At 41.0% G+C, this 20,409-nt stretch overlaps 1 pseudogene; it reads right to left on the reverse strand.

The window, feature by feature from the left end:
* Positions 1-4,821: 4,821 nt before the first annotated feature.
* On the reverse strand, positions 4,822-11,805 carry LOC134476451 (large ribosomal subunit protein eL36-like; annotated as a pseudogene).
* Between the last annotated feature and the right edge of the window lie 8,604 nt (positions 11,806-20,409).

Genomic DNA, 20,409 nt, shown 5'->3' on the forward strand with positions numbered 1-20,409 from the left:
CAGTGTGTGCACTGTGGATCTGAAGGATCCAGTGGAAGGCCTGGAACTCTGCATAGGGTCCTGTGTGACTCCATATCTGGGCCAGAAGATTGAAGGGTTGATGACAGAGGCCAAAGAGTTTGTGCTGTAAGCCAAGAAACGAAGTCCAAAGGGAAAGCGGAGACTGGCACTCTTCCGAAGGAAACACACGATCCTTCTTTCTTTCCCTTTTTTTTTTTTTTTTTCATTTTTATCAGTACCAGGGATCGAACTCAACGACTGCCTGCTTGCAAGGCAGGTGCTTATGCCGCTGAGCTAAATCCCCAGCCCCTTCTTTCCCTTTTATACCGTTCTAGCAATAACCCTCCCTCGGGTGGGTCTCCCACACCCAGAACAATGCCAAGCAGTGTAGATGGGCATTATTTACCCAAGTTGACACAATCAACTATCACATTATTTTTATTGGCTCATGTTAATCATACATATTGATCACATCCATCATCTGCACATATTTTAATTCTTTTTTCACCCCATTCCCCACTCCACCTTGCCCTCCCCATTTATAGAAGCTTTGTCTCTCTCTACTTTTTCCCTTCCTTTTTTTTCCCTTTTAGCTTCCTTCCCTTCCCCCTTCCCCCTCCTTTGTTCCACTTTCTATTTGAGCATTTTCTCCCTACTTCCTCATATCTCTCATCTGTTTTGGTCCTGATATATGCTTTTGGTTTTTTACAGAAGACAAACAATGTAATATTTCAACAATGTGACTGATTTATTTCACTTAAAAGTATGGTCTGGAGATGCATCCATTTAATTAAAAATGTTTCAAACTTTATCCTTCTTTATGACAGAGTAGAACTCCATTGTATATGTAAACCACACTTGGGCTGTTTGCAAGATTTAGCTATTACAAATTGTGCTGCATGGGGCTGGGGATTTAGCTCAGTGGCATAAGCACCTGCCTTGCAAGCAGGCGGTTGTGAGTTCGATCCCTGGTACCGATAAAAATGAAAAATACAAAAAAATTTGTGCTGCATAAACATGGGTGTAGATATATTCCTGTGGTATGATGCTCTCAATTCTTTTGGGAAGATACTAAGAAGGGGAATAGCTGGATCAAGTGGAACCTCTAGTTTTAGTTTATTGAGGAATTTCCATACTGATTTCCATATTGTTTGTAACAATGTACACTCCTGTCAACAGTGGAGAAGGGTTCCTTTTCCCCCACAGCCTCACCAGCATTTGTTATTGGTTGATAGCCATTCTTTCTAGGCTGCAATGAGATCTGAATTTTCTGTCCATTGATCCTTGGGTCTATTTGTTTGTTTTTTGCCAGTACCAAGCTGTTTTCATCACAGTATGTTTGTAATATAATTTCAGGTTGGGGATTGTGATGCTCTCTGCTTTGCCTTTGTTTTCCAGAATTTCTTTTGCTATTCTAGGTCTCTTCTGGTTCCATATGAATCTAAGGGTAGTTTTCTCTAGTTCTGTGAAGTATGATATTGGTATTTTGATTGGGATTGTGTTAAATTTGTGTAGCAGTTTTGGAAGTATGGGCATTTTCACTATATTGTTTCTGCCTACCCAAGAACAGAGAATTTTTTTAAATTTCTGATATCCTCTTCAGTCTCCTTTTTTTTTTTTAAAGAATACTGTTGTTTTCAGTGTATTTGTTTTTTGCTTACTTTTTTTTTTTTAAAAAAAAACAGGGCCTAAGTAATTCAGCCTGGCCTTAAACTCACTGTGTATCTCAGGTTGGCTTTGAGCCCATGGCAATCCTCTTGCCTCAGCCTCTCAAGCGCTGGGATTACAGGTATGTGACCCTAGGACCAGCCACTTTCACTTTGTTAGATTGATTCCTAAGTATTTCATTTTTCTTGATGCTGTTATGCAAGGTGTGGTTTCCCAAATTGCTCTCTCAGGGAGTTTGTACATTCATGTACAAGAATCCTATGGAATTTTTTCTGTCTTTTTGAGACAGGGTCTCATTAGCAGTTCAGGCTGACCTGGAGCTCACTTTGTAGCTCAGGCTGGTTTTGGTCTCATGGTGATTCTCCTGCCTCAACCTCCGAGGTGCAGGGATCACAGGTGTGCACCACTACACCAGGCTAGGAATGCTGTAAGTTTTGAGTGTTGACTTTCTATCCTGATGCACTGTAAATCTGGTTATTAATTTTAGTAATCTTATGGCAGTTTCTGGAGTTTTCTATGTAGAATATCATGTCATCAGGAAATAATGATAATTTAACATCTTCATTTCCTATCCATATTCCTTTTCTTTTCTTTTTCTTGTTTAATTATTCTGACTAATGTTTCCAGAATTACATTGAATCAGAGTGGTGACAGTGGATATCCTTGTCTTGTTCCTGATTTTAGAGTGAAAGCTTTCACGTTTTTGTCAATGTGATGTTGGCTATTGATTTGTCATAGATGGCTTTTATCAGATTTAGATAAAGACCATCTATTCTGATTCTCTCTGCAGTTTTATTATGAATGGGTGTTGGACTTTAACAGATGGATTTTCTGCATCTATTGAGATGATCATATGGTTTTTGTTCTTGGCTCTGTTATTATGGTGTATTACATTTATTGATTTGCTTTTTTGAGCTAGGGTCTTGCTATGCATTGCATGCTGATATTGAACTCATTGTGTAGTCCAGGCTGGCCTTCAAACTCATGATAGTCCTCCTGCCTCAGCCTTCTAAGTGCTCAGATTATAAGCATTCATCACCACATCTGGCCCTTTCAATTTCATTAAAGAGTTTGAGAACTTGTGGCATTAGATCTTCTCTACAGTTCTCTACAGTTCAGCAGTGAATCCATCACGATCTGGCCTTTTAATTACTCCTTCAATTTTACTGAGTGAAATTGGGCTATTAAAATTTTTATATATTCTTCATTCAGCTTTGTTGACTAACACATACCTAGAAATCTATCCATTTCCTCTGAGTTTTCCATCTTACTACAGTACAGGTTCTCAAAGTAGGCGTCGGGAGCTACTCAGACTGCTTCAAAGTTCAGGGGTGTCTAAGGACACCTGAGGACATGTCCTTAATGTCTAGTGCAAGCACCCAGTGGAATACAGTTATATAAGCACGACTTAACAGTGGACAAACATGCATGTGCTGGTCATGGCTCTATGCAAGACTGTAAATATGTGATAACAACCTGTGGAGCAAGTATACAATAAAGACGCTCTGCACTCCTCCATGCTGCCTGCTGTTGTTGCTGATGTCTTGCACATGTGTTCTTTAACCTGGGGACCTCACCCATCAAAATCTTCCTTGGGTCCCCCAGAGTGGGCTAACAGTAGATACTGATGATCCTTTGGATTTTTGTAGGACCCATTATGATTTCACCATTTTCATTCCTAATTACATAGATTTGGGTCTTTCCTTTTTTTGATGAGGTTGGATAAGGGGTTTTTAAATTTTATTTAATCTTCCAAAGAACCACTCTGTGGGAGACAAGATGTGAATTAAGAACTAATGTGGCCTCCTCTGTGAATCCAAAGGAGAAAGGCATCATGCTGGGATGATGAGCTGTTGCAGGTTTTAGGGGAAGCCAATACAGCTGAGATTAAATTGTTTACTTGAACATCTATTAATGGATAGTAAGAGGCAAATGAATCTTGTGCTCTTTAATTCCTTGTGCCCATGTCTGGATGAATAAAAAGAAGACAAGGCAGAGGCTTGGGGCTCTTTTACCCTAGGGGCAAGGGTATATATACTTGCGGCTCACACATTAAACTGACTGTGTTTCTTTTCATGTACCCCCATTCACCCTCAAATCAGGGGAATAAAGTAGCAGGGCAAGGTCCCTGCAAGTGGCACCTGGGTGGGGAAAACTAGGAGTGGGCTGAATCCCGAGGGTGGCAACGGGGGCAGGGATCTGGTACTGGCAGTGCAGGCTGGTCTCCAACACAAGTCCGATTCTTTGTATTGTTTCTTTAGTCGCAGTGGAATACGTTTCTGCCCTATCTTTATAATTTACTTTCTTTAAATTTCTTTACTTTCTTATAATTTACATCTTTATAATTTACTTTCTTGCATACACTTTGGGTTTAATTTGCTCTTCTTTTCCTGGAAGTCTGAAGCTTAACATTACTTTATTTGGGGTTGCTCTGTTTCCCTCATGTAGGACTTCAGTGCTATCTATAGCTTTTCCTCATAGCACTACTTCTATTGCGTCCCATAAGTTCTGGGTTATTAGGGGTATCTATTCTGTATGTAGACTGTTACACCTTGTATCTAGATGACCCCTCAAAGCCTCATTCATTCATAGGTGTAGCTTGTTGAAGGTGACTGGGATCATCATCCCATTGTATGGGCTAATATCTTGCTTAATTTCATCTGTCACCCACTGATTGTTCAGTGCCATGTTATTCAAATTCCATGTGTTTAGGTAGTTTCTATTGTCATTGACTTCCAATTTCATTGCACTATGATTTGATAACATGAGCATCATAATTTCAATTCCTTTGCATTTAAGCATCTTCTTTGTCTTTTAGAGACAGAGTCTCACTATGCAGTTCAGCTGGCCCTGAGTCACTTTGTAGCTCAGGCTGATTTTGAACTCACAATGATCCTCCTGTCTCCGCCTCCCAAGTGCTGGGATCACAGGTGCGTGCCACCGTGCTCAGTTTACTTAAGCATGTTCTATGAGCTAATATGTGGTCTACTTTGGAGAAAATCCCACGTGCTGCAGAGAAGAATGAATGTGTATTGTGTTGTAATTGGGTAGAACATTCTGGAGATATCTACTAAGTACATTTGTTCAAAGATTTGGTTCAGGTCTGATATTCCTTTGTTGATTTTTTTTTTTTTTTTGGTCTTGTTGATCTGTGTCTTGTGACAATAGGGTATTAAGGTCTCCCACTATAACTGTACTAGTGCTGATTTGATTTTTCATATCCAATATTGTTTGTTTTATATAGTTGGGGGCACTACTATTTGGTGCATATATTTATAATTGTTATTTCTTCCTATTGGATTCTTTCCTGAACAAATATGTAGTGGTCTTATCTGTCTCTTCTGATGTCTTGGCTTGAAATTCACCTTGTCTGTGTCTTAGCTACTTTTGCTCATTTTTGACACAAAACACCTGACACCTAAAGTAAGAGAAGAAAGGTTTATTTTGGCTCACAATTTGTAGAGGTTTCAGCTCATAATTAGCTGGTGGCAAGGTAGAGTGGCTTGGCAGAGGGGCATCACAGAGAAGAAACAGTTCATGGCATGCAAAAGGCAGCAGCAAGCAACAAGCAAAAGAAGCAGTGGCTCTCTATCTCATATTTTATCCAAGCTACCTTAGGGTGTATAAGGCTACCCTCAGGATGACATCCTTAATCTTAGTATTGCATCCTTGATCCCAGTCACCTTCAACAAGCTACACCTATGAATGAATGAGGCTTTGAGGGGTCATCTAGATACAAGGTGTAACAGTCTACATACAGAATAGATACCCCTAATTTTTTTTTTGTCTTTTTCCTTTTTATCGGTACCGGAGATCGAACTCACGACTGCCTGCTTGTAAAGCAGGCGCTTATGCCGCTGAGCTAAACCTCCACGCCGATACCCCTAATTTTGTCTGGGTTTCTGTTGCATGGAATATTGTTTTCCATCCTTTAACTTCAAGTCTATGAATTTTTCAAGTTAAATGTTTCTTGTATAAAGCATATTATTGGATCTTGTTTCTTGATTCAATTTTCTTTTTGTACCAGGGATCAAACTCACAACCAAACACTTGCCAGGCAGGTGCTTGTGCCACTAAACTAAATCCCAAGCCTTGATTCCATCTTCTAAACTGTTTCTTTTGATCAGAGAATTGAGACCATTCACATTGATGGTTATAACTGATATGTATTGACTTATTCTTGTCATACTAATTTTCCTGTTCTTAGTTCCTTTTATTGTACTTTTGTTTAATTGTTTGCTTTGCCTGGTGAATTATTTTATTGGGATCATTGGAATTAGTGTCTTCATTGTCTCTTTTTAGATATCCTTCAGAAATTTTCAGAGTGTTGGCTTGGTACTCATAAATTTCTTCAGGTATCATCATCTTATCTTATTTGTCCATCAAGTTGGAAAGATAATTTTGCAGGGTAGAACAATCTGGTTTGAAAATTGTTTTTCTTCTTTTCTTTCTTTCTTCCTTCCTTTCTTTCTTTCCTTCTTTTCTTTCTTTCTTCCTGCAAAACTTTATTCCAGCTTAGCTCAGTCCTTCTTGGAGGCTGCCTTTCACATGGCGGCCAGCATGTCGCTCAGCTCCTCACGCTTCCCCTTGGCATGGATGTGCGTCCCACCCTTTTGTTGATGAACTCGAGGGCCCACTTGTTCTTGGAGACCTTGAGCAGCTCCATGGTGCACCACTTGTAGGGCGTAAAGTTGCTCACCTCTCAGGTCATGTCCCACATGAACTTGGTGTGCTTGGTGAGGCGTCCCTGGTGGTGACTGTGCCTTGGTTTCTCACGTTGTCACCTTGTGGCCTTTGTTGAGGCCCACAGCCATGGGGTAGTACAGAGCCATGGCTGCTACTTTTCAATTGAAAATTGTTTTCTTTTAGGACTTAATATACTTTATTCCAGGTGCTTCTTGATTTAATGGTTTGTATTGAGAAGTCTGCTGTAATTCTAATGGGTTTTTCTTTATAGGTAATTTGTTTCTTTTCTCTCACAGCTTTTACATTCTGTTCTTTGCCAGGTGTGGGAGCACACTCCTGTAATCCCAGAATTTGGGAGACTGAAGCAGGAGGATTGTCACAAGTCCAAGGCCAGCCTGGGCTATATAATGAGATCTTGACTCAAAACAATAACAGCAGCAATAACAACAAACTAAAGCAAACACCATCCTGTTCTTGTGTTGAATTTCTGGAATCTTGGCTATCATATGCCCTTTTGTGTGTGTGTGTTTTTTTTTCTGATTATGGCTAAGTGAAGATCCACTTGCATAATTTAGGCCACATTCTTTTCCTATAGTTTGGAAGTTTTCCACTATTACTTCTGTGAACAGGTTTTCTTTTTAGTGTCCTTCTGATTTTTCATTGATTCTAATTTATCTTATATCATTCCTCTTTGCACTGTGTAGCAGCTGTTTTTCCTGTTCCCTTGCTAAGGGTGATCACAGTCTTTCTTATGGATCTGATACTCTGTCTTCATGTTGGCTGATTCTGTTGTGCATACTTTCAATATAATTTTTAGTCTCCTGAGTATCTGTATCTATTTTATAGCATCCAGTTCTGTTTTTATTTTTTTATTATTATTTTTTGTGTATGTGGGTACTAGGAATTGAACTTAGGACCTCATGCTTGCTAGGCAGGTGCTGTGCTGCTGAGCTGTATGCCCAGCCCACATTTCCTTCCTATTTTGGCCACTCATGGTTTCTTTAAGCTCCTCTATTTTTTTTTTTTTTTTTGTAATCTATCTCTATTCTAGATTCACTGATCATTTTCTTCTTTGTGGTTATAGACTCTTTTTTTTTTTTTTTTGGTCTTTTTCCTTTTTATTGGTACCGGGGATTGAACTCACGACTGCCTGCTTGCAAGGCAGGTGCTTATGCCACTGAGCTAAACCTCCAGCCCCGGTTATAGACTCTTTAGCTACCTGTGTGATTATTTCTGATTTGCTTTCAGTTATGTATTTAGTCATCTGTTTTGTTATTTCTGCTGCTACCATGTTATAGCTTATGTGCAGATGTTCCTGCAAAGCTTCTTGCAGTCATGATGTGGGGCAGGGTTTCCAGAGTAGGCTGAATCTAGTTTATGACTGATTTATGGTCCATTGCTAGCATTTAGGGTGTAAGTGCTACAGTCACCCTAGGGTAGGTATGCTCTATTCATATAAGGGACAGAAAGTTTTGTCTCATTTGCTTGTTGCTTTTGCTGTCTTCCTCCACCATGAACAGATGCCCTTCTGCCATGTGCCACCCTGCCTTAGAGCCAGCCAATTGTGGAATGAAACCTCTACAAACTGTGAGCTAAGTAAACTCTCCTTTTAAAACTTTGAGTGTCAGGTATTTTTGTCTCAGTAATGAGAGAAAAATAACTACAACAGAATTTGGTACCAGAGCAGTGGCATTGCTGCTGTGACTGTACCTGACCATGTGATTCAGGAGCCTTTGGGTATGGCATGTGGGAAGAGTTTGGAATGATTTGGAGATGGAGTAGAGCTGGAATGTCTGAGGCTGAGGCTGTACTGTATTGGGGGGATTGTGTTCAGAGCTCAGAAGACCATAAGGCTGATAGAAATTCTGCTAGTAAAGAGCAGGCTCCATAGATTTCTGGGGTAAGGACTGCATTGCCTGTTGAATTCCAGAGGACGCATGCTATGGCTTGGCAGAAAGTTTTGTCTGTATTTTGTTCATAGTCTAGAGACTTTGCCTGAGACTAAGATTAAGGGTAGTGGACTAATGAACCTGGCAGAAGAAATTTCAAAGGCAGTCTAATGTTGAAGTGGTAGCATGGGGCTACTGTACGAAGATTTTAGCCAGATTTATATTGAGAATCAAGAGTAAAGAGGCCAACAGAATTATTTTATTTATTTTTGTCCTTTTGAAACAGGGTCTCCCTAAGCAGTTCAAGTTGGCCTTGGGCTCACATTGTAGCCCAAACTTGCAAACAATTCTCTTGCCTCAGCCTCCCAAGTGCTAGGATTACACGAGTGCACCATCATACTTCGCTAACAGAATGATTTTAAATATGAGTTTGACTAGAAGCTCCACTAATGCTCTGAAATGCAAGCGAGAGCAGAGGAGATCTTGATTGCGTGGGTCACACTTTTCAAAAAGAAGTTATCACTGTTGTACTTTACTTAAAAAACAAGACCCCATGGTGAAAAGCGGGGCAAGACCCCAAGATGACAAACGGGGCAAGATGTCTTTTTTAAAAGAAGCGCTTTTATTTTAGCTGGCCCAGCGACACAGTGCAGATGGAATTTGCAAAGCTGTGCAACTGAGTTAGAGTTTTGACTGATTTTTATAGCTCATTTATGATTAGCTCATTGATCATTAAGTATATAGTGATGAGAAACAGAAACAAGGTGGGCCTTGTTCCCCTTTGCTTGAGGTAAGAAGCATTTCACAGTGGGTGGTTAGCCAATTCATAGCCCTTGGTCTGCCAATTCCAGGAACAGATCCCAAACAAAAAGGCAAAACTTGACCTTCAAACTCCACAGAGACATTCTTAATATGGCTTTTCGTGTTTTCAACAACAGAGATAACAATAACACTTGTGACAACAGAGATAACAATAACACTTGTGAGTTCTGAGACAGGTAAACTGACACAAGGTGGAACTGCCCCCCCCCCCCATGGACAATGCCTCAAATGCAGCAGAAGACATTGGGCAAGAGAGTGCCCCATCCTGGTGTTCTTTGAGACCTTACCCCAGGGCTACTGTACTGTCCTAGCCACCAGAGAGTGGGTAAGCCATCCTAACTTCCAGCTCTCACAGGAAATGCCAACATTGCCAGATTCATCGCCGACAGATCTGCTTAAACTTGCTGCTAAAGACTGATGGGGCTCAGGGACAACAACAGCCCCCTTTATGGGTGTCTGTTTCAGAGTCCAAGTCCCACTAAAAGTCTCAGGTAAGACATTCTCTATACTTGTGGACATAGAGGCCATATGTACAGAGTTCTTCCTGAGTTTTCAAGCTGCTATAATAAGTCCTCGATCTCTGGGGTATTGTCCGTCAACCTACGCCATTTACAAATAGGCCCTAGATCGTGATGGTCCCATACTGCTTCTTCCCAATCCACCCAGTGGTGCCAAATCTTCCCTCCACCACTCATTCTTCAGTCCTAAATCTTAAAATGCCTTTTATTTCCATATGTTTATACAGACCCAGACACTGAGGCCTCAACAGCTTATACCTGTTATCACTAGTAAATCTCTCCACAGTGATATAAGACCACCTCCTTCCTTTCTTATTCACCAATTTCTCAGGCAACCCTGGTCAAGATTGACAGACAAATTTTGTCTTCTCACTTTGTTTATACTTTTTCAGGATACATAAAAGCCTTTCACACAATCAGGGAGACTGCTGATATGCTTGCTAAAGTTCTGTTACAGCAAATCATTCCAAGGACTACAAGCAGATTACAGTGACCCATACCTAATATTCTTGGCAACCTCAACAGTTATCAAAGTTGCTAGACTGCCATCCTGGTTTCACATCACTCAGGCTAAGTGGTGCCCTTCCAGTCCTAGATCTAACCAACCTGTTGCCTACTCATCTCTGCCTTACCAAGGCTTCACAGCCATGACTCTCAGGCTGTCATGTTTTGTTATCCAATTTGGTTTCTGACTTCAAACTTTTTCCTTTTTTTAATCAGTACTGGGGATTGAACTCACGACTGCCTGCTTGCAAGGCAGGCACTTATGCCACTGAGCTAAATCCCCAGCCCCTCCAATTTGGTTTCTAATATCTTATTCTTTTTACAGCAGGACTCTTGACAGTCTTTCCTAAAGACTCCCACATCATGCACAAGATCATCTTCATAATGTTCTATGTGACAACTGTCTTAGGTTATTCTATCCTCAGCTGTTTGGTTAAATGTGACATTCCTGAAAGCCTAGGCCCTTACCTTCCCTATACTGGTACAGCCACCGCCTTTCTGGCTCCCCCTATTTTTCCAGTTCAACTCCTGGGCCAGAGACAAGTTTTACCCACTTACCCCTTTAACTTTTATGCAGATGGGGGAGTAATCACCTCTCATAACTTCACTCCTCCTAACCCCACATTTAATTTTCAGAATTCTGCCTTACCATGGAAATATTTCTACCTCAACATGGTCCTGATAGAATGACATGTCTAAATCAAAGGCACCTTTCCTTCTACCTCACCTGGGTCCTTAAATATGATAGTGCCATGCCTCCTCATAACATCTTGTCTCTTTGCTTTTCCTGTCTAACATACGTGCATTCACCAGTGAAGCTGTCCTGGATAAAACACCTGGCACCAGCTTCTACCTGGGCATCAACCATCATCCCGTCAACTTCCCTAGACCCCAGTACAGCACCCTCTTCCAGCAGGAAGTAGTTGAAGAGAGAAATCTTCACCCCTTTTCATAATAATAATCATAAGACGGGACATGAAAGAGTTTTGGCCCAGACAGGACACTGTAGCTGGTAAAGCCTCAGGCAGAACCAACAAGCTCCATCTCCCCCACCCCTAGGAATTTACCTGTGGCGCCAAACAAAGAACCAATGGGCTACCTGTGCATCCCTAATGCCCCCTTAGGTTCCACCCCAAACTGAGGCTACTTATATGCCTCCACTCCATGTGTTCCATGGAGAGATTGCCGACCCTGGGGGGAGATGCCGCACCCCAGGGAATCGGGGGAGTCTCTCCTTGCATTCTCAAAATAAAGGTCATTTATATTTCATACTTCTTACCTTTTCAGCTGCTGCCAGTCCCCCACAATTCTATCACAAATCACTTAATCAAAAATCATCTTCAGAAAAGAATGTTTATAATTCCAGCACTCAGGAGTTAGAGGAGGGAGGATAGAGAGTTTAAGGCCAGCCTGGGGTAGACAGTGAGATCAAATCTCAAAAAATAGAGAAAAAGCAAAATATGTCAACTTGGCTACCTGAAGAAAACTTCTTAAGGAGGGAAAAATCTCACATGCAACACTTACATGATACAGCATCCTTGAGACATGATTTGATTAAAAGTATGCATAGAATAGGGAAACTATGAAGACTAAAAAAAAAGAAGATTTAAAAGCTGGATGTAGTGGTTCATGCCTGTAATCCCAGCACTCAGGAGGCTGAGGCAGGAGGATCTTTGCGAGTTTGAGACCAGCCTGAGCTACAAAGGGAGCTCAAAGCCAGCCTGAACTACATAGAGACCCTGTTTCAAAAAAAAACTTAAGTAAAAATAAAACACACCAAACACATTTGTTCTCTCCAAACAGTAGGATTTGTAAGAATGTGTTTAATAAAACAGCTCCTCATAGTTTGAGGTTCATGAAATTTTATGCTTTTTAAAGCTCTAGAAATAACTGGTATACACCAATAATCATTTTTAATGGTTAAATAATTTTTTGAGATTTCCTCAAGCTATTTTACGTGTTGAGATATTTTAGAAAAAATTCCTAAAATTTTTTCCTTATTTACATTTTTGTGTGCAGAAAAAGTTTCAATTATTAAAGTTGCTGCTATATCTGTCATGGTTTATGTCTGTGGACACCCAGGCCTCATGCATTTGCATTTGTGATTGGTTCATTGCCTAGCACTTGGATTGATGGTATCAGTGCTACACCCACCTAGGAGAGGAGCCAGGATGTGATGTAATGGCAGGAAGAAGGTGGGTCTCTCTGTTTTGCCAGTTTCTGCCTTTCTGTTTGCAACTGCCATGAACTGTAGCCCTGCCATGCCTTGGAGCCAACTGAATATGGACTGAAACCTCCAAAAACTGTAAGAAATAAACCTTTCCTCCCCAAGCTTTGGGCTTCAGGTATTTTGTCTCAGTGACGAGAAAAGAGTAAGACAGAATTTGGTACCAAGGAGTGGGGTCATTGCTGTGACTATACCTGAGGGGCTTTGGAAATGGCTGTGGGCAGGGTTTGGAAAGGCTCAGACATGTCACCTGGATGCATAGAGCTGGAGCAGCTTACGCTGTTCTGTAGAGGAGATTCTGGTCAGAGCTCAGGAGACCAGAAGGCTGATAGAAAGCCTCATTGTAAAGATCAGGCTTGGAAGGTTTCTGCTGGGAAGAAGGACTGCATTGGTTGTTGGACTCCCAACAATGTGTGTTATGGCTTGGCAGAAAGTTTATCTGCATTTTGCTCATGCCCAGAGACTGCCTGAGACTGAGACTAAGGGCAATGGACTGATTAATCTGGCAAAGGAAATTTCAAGGCAGTCAAATGTTGAGGCTGTGGCATGGCTACTGTTGGGGGCTGTTAGCCAGCTTTATGTTGCAAATCAATAGCGGAGAGCCCAGCAGGATAATTTACAATGCTGTGAGTTTGGCCAGAAGGAAAACTGCAGTAAAGCTATGGATTGAACTGAGAAGATAGAACTGAGACTTTGATTGCTGAGAAGGAACAGAGAGATAAGAAAGCTACAGGACATCCTATGAAGCAGCGGGTCTCCAACCTTTGCAGCCTCAAAACTACAAAAGTGAAAGAATTTGGGCAGAGGAGAAAGCTGCAGAACACCATGCTCCAGAATGGCATGGAGGCCACATGAGGTTCCAGAATGATGGCAGCTGCATGAGGTTCCAGAATGGTGGCAACATAGAGAAGCTTTTCTTCACAATCACGTTCACAGAGCCCAGCCATCTAGGCACTCAAACCCTACAACCCAGAGAGAGAAAAGCCTGGCTACAGCTCCAGCTGGCAGCAAACCTTGGTAGCATCCACATGGTGCTGATTTTAGGTACAAGGAAAATGCATAAATTCTGAGGATGAGACAGCTTCAATTGCAAAGAGCCTGGGAGGCCAAGCAGTGTGCAAATTGCCCTGAGAGGGCAATTTGTAAAGATATAAGGGTGAAGCCAAAGGTGCAGTGGAGACCCCAGAATTTTGGAAAAGCCAGGAATGTGGATCATCCAAGGAAAGCTACAAAAAGTGAACAGAGATGATTTAAGAGAGAAGCTGCAGGAGCTGAAATCCCTGGAAGTGCCATGGAGGTGGAATCACCCAAGTCTTTTGGAGCTTGAAACCAGACTGCTTCAAATGCTGGGCATGGAATTCTGGGACTTAATGTTCACCCTGCTGGATGTTGGACTTGCTTTGTTTCCAATGCTTTGTATTCCCCTGTTTGTAATTTTTGGAATGGTAATGTTTATCTTGTGCCTTTGCATTTCAGAAATGTTTACCCTTGTTTCATTTCATTTGTACAGGGGGGTTACAGTTAAGAGTTTGCCATAGATCTTGGAGGAGACTTGGGACTTGGACTTTTCAGCAATGCTGAAACTGTTAGGACTTTGGCAACTCTTAGAGACGGACTAAATGTCTTTTGTATATGAAAGGGTTGCTGGCCCAGACCGGACACTATAGCCAGAAAAAGCCTTAGCTGGAATTAGGGAGCTCCTGCCTCCCCTGCCCCTAGAGATTTACCTGTAACCCTATACCCCCACCCTTAGAAACCTACCTCTGGTGCCAAACTAAGACCAGTGGGCTACCTGTGCATCCCTAATACTCCCTAGGTTCCACCCCAGGCCAAGGCTACTTATGTGCCTCACTCCACGTGTTCTAGAGAGAGATCGCCGGCCCCGGGGTGGAGATGCCATGCCCTGGGGGGTCGGGGGTGTCTCTCCCCGCATTCCAGAAATAAAGGTTACTTATATTTTATACTTCTTATCTTTTCAGTTCTATCAGACCTATCAGTATAAAGGATGTACATGAGTCCTGGGGCCAGGGGTGGAATGTCATAGTTTATGTTAGTGGCCCCCAGGCCTCATGCATTTGCATTATGCATTTGTGATTGGTTCATTGGATTGATGGTGTCAGTGCCACACCCATGTGGGGTAAGCCAGCATACAATGAAGAAGGTGTGTCTCTCTCTCTTGCCAGTTTCTGCCTTGCTGTTTGCAGCTGCCATGAAATGTGGCCTGCCATGCCAACCTGCCTCGGAGCCAACTGAGTATGGACTGAAACCTCCAAAAACTGTAAGGAATAAACCTTTCCTTTCCCAACTTTGGGCATCAGGTATTTTGTCTCAGTGACGAGTAAAAAGTAACTAAGATAATATCTGACATATGACATGTTTGGAATGAAGGGTCAAAGATTTGATCACAGAGAAGATTAGTGATAAATTCTACTCTGTTTCCTCTTTCCTTACTTAATGAAAGATTCTTGGACCTCATGTATATAATAAATCTGACACTGAGAAACAGTTACAGATGATGCACACCTGTAATCCCAGCTCTCAGGAGGCTGAGGACAAGAAGATTGCCTTGAGTTTGAGGCCAACCTGGGGTACGTTCAGATTTCAAGGCAAATCTGAATTAAATAGCCAGATTCTATCTCAAAAATTAGATCAATAAAAAGAAATGAAATGCTCATTGTCCACAGAATAAATGTAATAAAGGCAATGAGCACAAGAATACTATAGTTGGTCTTCACCTTCCGTTTTATATTCAGAAAGTAGTTATAGCTTAAGTTGGTATAATAGAAAATTATAGACTCAACAGAAACATTGTGGACCACTTAACACAATTGTTTTTCTTTAGCTAATAACCAATTATAGGATAAACAAAAGATTTTAAAATTGTCTTGCTGCATATGTATGATATTTAAACAAAATGGACAGCAGTTAGCATAGCTTTCAAAGCCTGCAAGATAAAGGTTTTAAACTTCTAATTTCCAGCAAACATTATCAGTATAGCAAGGTGTACTATAACCAAAAGTTGCTGCACAAACTTGCTGAATAAATGCAATTATTGGCCCAGTGTGGTAACACACATCAGCCAACATTTGGAAGGCTGAGACAGGAGAATTACCAGTAGAGGCCAGCCTGGACTACACAGTGAGTTCCATGTCAGTTTGAAACACAGAGTGAGATCCTATGAAACTGCTCCATTGCCACACTTCCAAATCAAAGGACAATATTGTTCTAGTAATTGTGCATCATTAAAACAGACAAAAAGTCAGCAATTAAAAATATGAGTATGACTGTTGCAGGAAATTTCCCAAGCCAAGACAAGCCAAATCAAACCAAAAGGAAGACTTTGCACTGATGAGATAAGGCAGCATTTAATATTTATGCCAGTGAGGGCTAGAGATTTAGCTCAGTGGCATAAGCGCCTGCCTGGCAAGCAAAAGGTTGCAAGTTTGATCCCCAGTACCAAGGGAGGGGGGGGGAGAAGTATTTATGCCAGTGTACTGTTGTTGGGATAATTCCTCCCAGGTAACCACTCTGAATCAGGAAGGAATTTAGTCTATATACAATTAGAAGTGGGAGGTACAAAGCAAATGACCAAACCTTACACGATTGTTTACATACATTGAATCATATCAACAGGTAGGCCAGTCTTGAAACAGTAGAAACACTCCAAGAAACAGGGGATGAAGGGCTCTTACAAAATGAGTATCCTTAAGGGCATTGCCATAATATAGGAATTATTCCATAGAGAAAGCCTTGATTGAATAAGGGTAATTATGGACATTACTGCTGGAGGCAGCTGAGTTAGTTAGAAATATTATAGGCTGTGAGACAGGGCCAGGTCCTCAATGGAGCCAGACACAGTTGCCAGACACCTGGCAACTGTGGGGGTGGCAGACACCTCCTGCTGTGGGCCAGGCCTCAAGACAAAAGATCAGACAAAAGCATCTACACCCTAAGGACTGATATTCTAATTAGTTCCCTGTCACCTTGGAGTCACCATTCCCATCCCCCCAGGGGATAGGTTACAGCCTCATGTATGCCCACTTTCCATGTGACTCACTTTTCCATTTGCCCCTAATGTAATCAATTTTACCTGAACTATTGATCTTATTGGCTAACTGTAGTTATGTACCACCTTATCCTATCTGCTTTGTGAGTTCCTAGTCTTCCCCGACCTTGCACCCATAGTTTTACTCTATAAAAGTCCCTGGAAAAGACAGAGTCCTGGGCAACCCACTTGGGTCCTCTTCTATCTCTCTTCAGACAGAAACTTTCTCTCAATAAATATATTCTACTCTTCACCTCTGTTGTTGCTAAAATTCATTCTTTGGTTTTGGAGAATACAAACTCGTGGACATAGTAGGTTGGGAGTTTCATTCCCCTATATCATTACCATAATATAGGACTGTTGGGGGGGTGCTTTTACTGTATGAGCATCGGTGCCTTAAGGTACAGGCAATTGCTCTAACATTGTCAGGGACAACTGAATTTACCAGCAACAGCAGAACAGCAACTTGGTCAGAGTCCTCTAGAAATATTTATAAATTTATCATCTCATGAATGCATTTCTACATTTAACTATGCCCCAACATTTCCATCTTAAACCTACTTCTAAAAATATGCATTTTCTTAAAGCTGCTACAGCAAACAGAAATACCAAGAGGACATCCAGGATTTAGAGGCAGATTTATTTATGTGGACAGGCACTAATTGGGATCATTCTCAAAATATCAGTCCCTGATCTCTGTGGTTGCTGTACACTAGCAAAAAGAGCTTCATTATATTTGTATTATACCAAAATACCTGTAATATGGCCATACTGTTCTGTATGTGGGGTTTCCCCCCCCTCTTGGTGACCTAATTGATATGTTAATCAATGCTCTCCTCTGTAAAGAATTGTAAATCCTTAAAAACCTAACCTAATTGATATGTTAACCATTGTTGCCTCTACAAATAACAGATGTGGTACTAAAATAAGCTGACAAAAGATTGTTAATTACTGCTAGACTTCTCTGTTCTCTGCTAAAGAAAACAAAGGTCTTCCTCATTAGCAGATTTCCCGATCCACGCCCCTAACCCCTTACTTTGTAAACTGTGATATGTACATAAAGGCTGCAAGTACAGAGGAGCAACACACAGCTTTTGCAATCTCCAACTGCACTGTGTCGCTGGGCCCAGGATAAAATAAATCAGCGCTGCTTTTTTAAAATATGTTTTTGCCTCATTTTTTGAACTCAAGTTTGGGGGCTCTTTGTAGATTAGAGGATGGTCTAGGGCTTATATGGGACAAGCAAGCAGGAAGTACAGAGGCAGAATGAACGGCTTGTCTATTGGGGTTTGATTCTTACAATATAAATCAGAATGCCAGGGAATGTACCACAGTGACCAGTCCTATCTAAACGACAAAAGTAACAGAACTGTAACCTGAATTATTACCTGGGCAACTAATGAACTGAAACATATTGGCTGGGGTGGGGCATCTCTTGATACAAAATAATACACAAAATTCTAGTCAAATTGCTTAACCTGCATAATGAAATACTATTAATGTTATAGGCAGCTGAGTTAGATAGAAATATTATAGGCAGGCAGATAGGGCTGGGCCTTCCAAGGAGCCAGTGAGGAAGATCAGAAACCTTGCAACTGTGTGTTTCTGTGTGTGTTGGGGGGGGGGGACAAACTCCTTCCCAATGGGGGACAGACTTCCAGACAAAAGACAAAACAAATGAAGCCACACCCTAAGGATAAACTTTAGGGATTGATAGTCTAAATAGGCATCTATTACTCTGAGGAAGCCAGAAAGAGCCTCCAACTCAATTCTCTACAGGCAAAGGCCCTGTTCAATGCCTGCTTGCTATGTGACTTGCTTCCCCATTTGATCAGGATTTAATCAATTTTTCCTGAGCAATTATACTTACAGTATTATTGATTGACCGCAGTTCTGTCCTAGCTCATGCCCTGCCTTGGGATTTCCCTTTTTTCCCCACCTTCGACTACCCTCACTTTGTTGTGGTTTTGCTCTATAAAAATCCCTAGAAAAGGTAGGGTCCTCGGGAACCCACTTGGGACCTATCTGTCTCTCTCTGGACAGGGGCTTTCTTTCTCTCAATAAATATATTCTGTTCTTAACCTCTGTTGTTCCTAAAATTCATTCTTCGATTTTAGAGAACAAACTCGTACTGGGCATCTAGTAGATTGGGAATTTCTTTCCTTTGTAATATTACTATACAAAATCTTTAAGACCAAGAATTTAGTAGGAGGAAAGTCTTTACCTTAAACAGTCACCATAGGAGGAAGAAATATCTAATAAATTGGTAGTATAATTTACATTATACAGGCAGAGCAAGTGTTGTGGCTCCATGGAGCAAATTTCCCTGTTTAATTTGCATCTAATAGTTGACAGTGTTTTGAAATTCCATTGCTTGCCTGGTAAGGGCAAACTTTTAAACTATAATTACTACTTGTGTGTGTGTGTGTGGTACTGGGGATTGAACCTAGGGCCTTTGCACTGGGTACAGCCCTAGTTACCCTCCCTCTTTGATTTGTTTGTTTGTGTTTTGTTTTGTTTTGAGACAGGATCATGATTTGTAGAGCAGGCTGGTCTTAAATTCCTGATGATCCTCTTGTCTCAGCCTCCCCAAGGCTAGGATTACAGGTGTGTGCCACCATGCTTGGCTACATTTTCCAGTCTTTTCAAATTTATTTTTAATTTAGAGATAGGGTCTCACCAGGACTACTGCATTTTAAACAATGAAACTATACAACAATTTTCTGGGAAAGAAAATTCAGATTTTTTTTCTTGAATCCTCCTTAGAAGTTCATCCATTATGGTGACATTCTAATTTGGACAATGGCGATTTTCCATAAGCAATATTCGCCATTTGACCATAACATATTTTATGGCAGGCCTCAAACTATATAGCACAAGCTATTATCACCACAGTAAAATTTACATTTAAAATTTCAAGAAGAGAGAAAATGTTTCATAAGGAGAAAAATCCTGCATTAGAATTAAAAAAAAAAAAAAAGGCTTCCAGCATACAGTTCTTCCTTGGATATGTAAAACATTTTAAAGTGACTTTCTCCTAAAGTGATCTTATGTCCTGTGTCTGTCAGCTATTTAATTCATAGTATTTTGTGGCACTTAACTACCAGTGAAATTATGATGAAAGGTTTACATAATAAAGATTTGAGCTTTTAATTAAAAAAATTACATACGACAGGCCAGATGTCGTATATGCTTTCCAGTACTCAGGAGGCTGAAGCAGTAGAATCACTTTTGAATTCGAGGTCTACTGTATTTTAAACAATAAAATTATAAAACAATTTTCTGGGGTAGAAAATTCAGATTTTTACTTTTAATGTTTTTTAGATCTTTAAAAATCTTTATACGTTCATTCTGTTATGGTGATTTTCTAATTCAGACAAGGGCGATTTTCCCTATCAAACATACACCATTTGACTATAATGCATACTCTGGTAGACCTTATAGTGAGCTCAAGGCCAGTCTACTCTAAAAACGAAACCCTGTTTCAAAAAACAAAAACAAAACTGTGAAAACAGTCTACAAATAATGACTAAGTTCAAGAGAGGATGCCCAAACAGATGGTCCTCATAGTTCCGTGATTTATAGATAGTTTTGCTGTCAGGGGCACTATAATACCTGATTCATTGTTGAAATATAGAGTTGAGGGGGCTTTGCTGTTTGCGTGTCTGGAAGCTGGTGTGTCACAAAACCTAGGGATTATGTGTTTACCTGACCACAACACAGGGTTGAATACAGTCTCCACTGTTAACAACCTGAACCTTAGACAGACGCAACAAATCACAACCACAAGCTGTGTTTTTGCGGAGCTCAAGCGCTCCTTCCATTCTCACACCAAACCCGAGAGGTAGCGATCCAGGTCTTGACCACATGGGATTTGAACTTCTCCTCCCTGGAAAAGGCGTAACTTCCACAAATTCCACAAACTTGAGTGTCTTCTCATTTTTCTCCTATCCCAAGAGCTCGGTCCAGCCGGTACCCCCGGACCTCACACTCCACCCATTCTCACCTTGCTAAATCGGGCTGTCATCCTGCAGAAGCGCTGCTTGCCAG

This window comes from Cavia porcellus, unplaced genomic scaffold, assembly GCF_034190915.1.
Source record: "Cavia porcellus strain 051 isolate PalLab524CR breed Dunkin Hartley unplaced genomic scaffold, mCavPor4.1 scaffold_6, whole genome shotgun sequence".
In the NCBI taxonomy this organism is placed as follows: Eukaryota; Metazoa; Chordata; class Mammalia; order Rodentia; family Caviidae; genus Cavia; species Cavia porcellus.